This window comes from Chenopodium album, chromosome 8 (assembly GCF_948465745.1).
Source record: "Chenopodium album chromosome 8, dcCheAlbu1.1, whole genome shotgun sequence".
NCBI classification, from domain to species: domain Eukaryota; kingdom Viridiplantae; phylum Streptophyta; class Magnoliopsida; order Caryophyllales; family Amaranthaceae; genus Chenopodium; species Chenopodium album.
The window spans coordinates 15,486,373-15,490,589 of NC_137841.1; the positions used below are offsets into that span (position 1 = coordinate 15,486,373).

At 38.5% G+C, this 4,217-nt stretch overlaps 1 non-coding gene across 1 annotated transcript; it reads left to right on the forward strand.

Moving 5' to 3' along the window:
• Positions 1-322: 322 nt before the first annotated feature.
• Positions 323-429, forward strand: LOC145557009 (small nucleolar RNA R71). Its single transcript, XR_014092092.1, has one exon. It is a non-coding gene; the product is annotated as a small nucleolar RNA R71 (small nucleolar RNA).
• The last annotated feature ends 3,788 nt before the right edge of the window (positions 430-4,217 follow it).

Consider the following 4,217-nt stretch of genomic DNA (forward strand, 5'->3'; position numbering starts at 1 on the left):
TTCATGTGGGAGGGAAGACTTGGTGCAATCTCTAGCTTGGCTTTAATCAATGTCATCTCCTTTCCCAAGTTTGAGATTTGGGAAGACAAGTTATTGATTGCATTAAGATGATCAACCGAATAAACTGTTGAGCCACTCTTGCTTATGGACTCTCTCTCTCTCCCTCTTGCCAACCATGTAGTGACAAACTACACCCTCAATTATATCTACAACCTCTTCTTCGGTCTTGTTCATAATCGGGCCTTCTGCTCCGGCATCAAGACACGACTTCCCTTGGGGGCTCAATCCTCCATAGAAAATTTGTATGATTTGATAGGTTGGAATTCCATGATGAGGACATTCTCGTTGATACTCCTTGTATCTTTCCCAAGCCTCATACAAACTCTCACTAGGATTTTGCTTGAAACTTTGGATTAGAGTTCTTACCTCGGCGGTCTTCTTTTGAGGATAGAAGCGAGAAAGAAACTCCTTAGTAACCTCATCCCAAGTTCTCAAGGAATTAGGTTTCACTTCCTTGTTCAACCATTCCAAATCCCTTTCGATTAGAGAGAACGAAAATAACTTGTGCCTTATGAACTCTTGAGAAACCCCATTGACCTTGATGGTATTACAATACTTCTCGAACTCTTTGAGATGGTTTAGTGGGCTTTCATGCTTAGCTCCACTAAAATGCCTTCGTTCAATCATTGTTATCATTGTCGACCTTATCTCAAAGTCATTGGCGGGAGTTGTTGGTGGAGCTATGCCACTCTCAAACCTATTAGAGCCAAGAGTTCCCAACTCCTTCAAAGCAACTCTTGGATTATCTCCCATGCTTACTTGATCCTCCTCTTCTCTTTCTTGGTGAATTTCCTCTCTTGGAGAGCTTGGACTCAAAGAACGATTAGCAACCCTTATCCTTGTTATTGTTCTCTCAATTTCCGGTTCAAATGGCACTAAAGTCCTATCCTACGCAAAATCACATTTATATAGAGTTTATAGGCACAATTATGCTAGTTTTATAGTTGTTTTTTAGTCTTTTATCGCTTTCTAGGCCGCAATTGCATAAGTTGTCCTTTTTGTGCTCTATTACGCTTTGTTTGTGTTTTTCTTAATGTTTCAGGTAGTTTCTATAACTATTTGGACGCTTTCAAAGTGGTTTTGGAAGAATCGGTCAATGAAAGGATGAAAAGTCGATGAATTGAGCTTATTAATCGAAGATCTCATGTTCGTGGATGTTGACTATGAGGATTTTATGCATGAGAAATGAAAATAGCATCCACAATGATCGTTATGCACTTTTCGGAATTGAATTCGAGTTAGAAACAAAGTTAAACGATGTTTTACAAAGTGGTAAAACTGATTCTTATTCACTCTTTTGATCATAAATTGAGTTCTACAGATCGGATTGGGATGATTCAAATTGCGTTGGAAAATAGACTTGAAGAGATTACCATTTATAGGTCACACGCCTCTATAAGATTCCTAGAACGTGAGATACAATCCTTTGAAGTCAAGCCTGCGAAGCTGCCAACCCATCGCCCAGTCATCGGGCGATGGACGTGATGTACGCTCGAGCGTGAGCTGCTGGTTGGGGCGATGGTTTTCCATCGCCCGATGGTCGAGTGTCGTTCCGACCATTGGCCACCCTACTTATCCTACTACATACATGGTTAGTTGGTTTTGTTAGGAATTTATTTTTCACAGGTGTACAACAACCTATCAGAGAGCTTGGACTCAAAGAACGATTAGCAACCCTTATCCTTGTTATTGTTCGCTCAATTTCCGAATCAAATGGCACTAAAGTCCTTCCTCTTATCCTACGCATACAAAAATCTCAAAGCAAATATCAATAGCACGGCTACAAATGTAGCCTAAAGAGAAAAATCTTTTTGTATTTTTGGGATTAAGTGAAATAGACTCAACAACAATAGCAAACAACTACGCCATTCCCCGGCAACGACGCCATTTTTTTTATCTAGGGCGGAGACTAGGTTGTTGAAAACTAATCTACCCTCGGTCAAAACAAAATTTGTAATCTCTCAACACACCCCTATACCAAGCATAGAGTAAGTCGAGGGTTGAACCACTAGGGATGGGAGGTGAATGCTAATGTCAAAGCTAAGCTATTTCGAAGCAATGAAGTGAGGTGTATATATTCCAAACAATCAAACAATCAAAATGAAATCAAATTTATCAAGCACTAGGGTTAGGACCTTCATATACTCGGAATGGATATAGCTAATCGGGATTGGAGATGACTAAGTCGAGTGTTGCGAGGGAAAATCAATTAAGAAATCAAGAGAGTAAGGTAGGCTAATCTCCTAGAGGTCAAGCTAGCATCAACTACGAGAGACTCTAACAAGGAACCTTGCATACCTACTCAATTGGCAAAAGCAAGCCACAAATCAATTTTCCGTATCAATGCGAGCTTACAATGCAGTCTAGTGTAACAATCAAAGTTAGCTACTCTTCAATTAATCACACACATGCACTTAATCAATCAACCAATTTAATCACAACATCAACTCCATCAATTTCCCCCAATTAGCACCAATCCATTACTCATATATGCTTCACCATTCCCCCATCAAGAGAACTACACACAATCCATTGAAATCGAGATCAAAACTAAGCTAATCAACAATTTTATCATCATCAATCAACAAAACTAATTCAATTACAAATTCAATTCAAACTTGAACAATCAACAAAACAATTGAAATGATAAGATAAAGATTGCCTTAAAGTAAAAGAAATCCTTACAAACTTGCTTCAATTCAATGGAGAAAATGCTAGAATTACCAATCTTCAATCATCAAGAACTTTTCTCTCTACAATCTAGAGTTTCTCTCTCTAAAAATCTAATTCTAATTCTATTCTAATTTTCTGAAAAATTCCTCTCTCTAAAAATAGAACGAAAATCTATATATAGTAAAACTAACTAAGAGAAGTTAGTTACATCGTCCCCAAATAAACCCGTACATGCGCGGCCATCTATAAGGGAGAACGCGGCCGCACAAATCTGGGTACGGAACAGAGACCCATACAGGCGTGCCTGCGCCCGAGAGAGGCGCGCCCGCTCCACCAGGCTGCGCGGCCGCGCCTGTGAACAGGGAAGCCCTCTTCCCTATCATATCGATGCTCCTCGTGCGTTCCACTTAATGCTCTTAATAAACACGGGACCTTGAAATTTCTAAACTCCATATTTGTGGGTTCAACACGAGAAATCATGCCCCCACGGCTTGAATGCATAGCTTAAGGACTTTAGGAACTTGCACTTCTCCATGCTTGAGCTTCAAATTGAGAACATTAGACATCCTAATCAATGCCAAACTTGGGAAGAGACCTCGGGAAACTTGGATAACAACCTTAACCTAAAAAATAAAGGAAAACAAGCAAATAAAAGAGAAAATAACGAAATAAACCAAGAACTGCATAAAGAAAGAAATCCAACTAAGAAAATGCAAACTAAAAGAAATTAAAAGTAAAATTAAGGAAAAGCTAAGTAAAAGAGCTATAGAATAACATGAAATTCACCCTAAAAAGAGCCTAATGAGTGCCATAAATGACCCTCATCAATGGTGTGCAAGGCTACTAGGAAGCACACAGGAAATGCATGCGTACGAGTGCTCGGGGTGCTTGCCTTGGACAACCCGATGCGCCTAAACTCTCTCGATTTCATTTTGCGATTTTACCAATTTGATTACTTTAATTATTTTAAAAAATTAAATTATTTTTGGGAGTCTAGGCCTCGGGTTTTGAGCGGCATTTCCAAAATTAATTTTGGCAAAATTTTGGGTTTGTCGGCTTAATTAATTGGATTAATTAAGATGGATGCAGAATTAAGTGGGAGCTGCAATTTTAATTGCTAAATTACATAATCGGTTAAACAACTTTGACTAGTTTTAATTAGGCACGTTAATCGGATTAACAACCTAAATTAGGTACTAGTTTACGCGTGTTTGTGCATTGTTACTTGTTTATCGTTGTAAAATGCATGGGCCATTCAAAAATAGTGAATGGATGAATGGGATGTATATTCTCCCGCATGTTTTATAAAAATGGCAACTAGTGGGCCCCAATTAGGATAGAAAATGTGGACTGTGTTTCATCTTTTATTTTTGTAAATCTAAATACGATATGTAAACTGTTGAGTATTTTGTACCTTAATATTTAGATTAATCCTTATCGTAGATACTAGTACTTGCATTATTTTGGCTATATATTGAAGACTG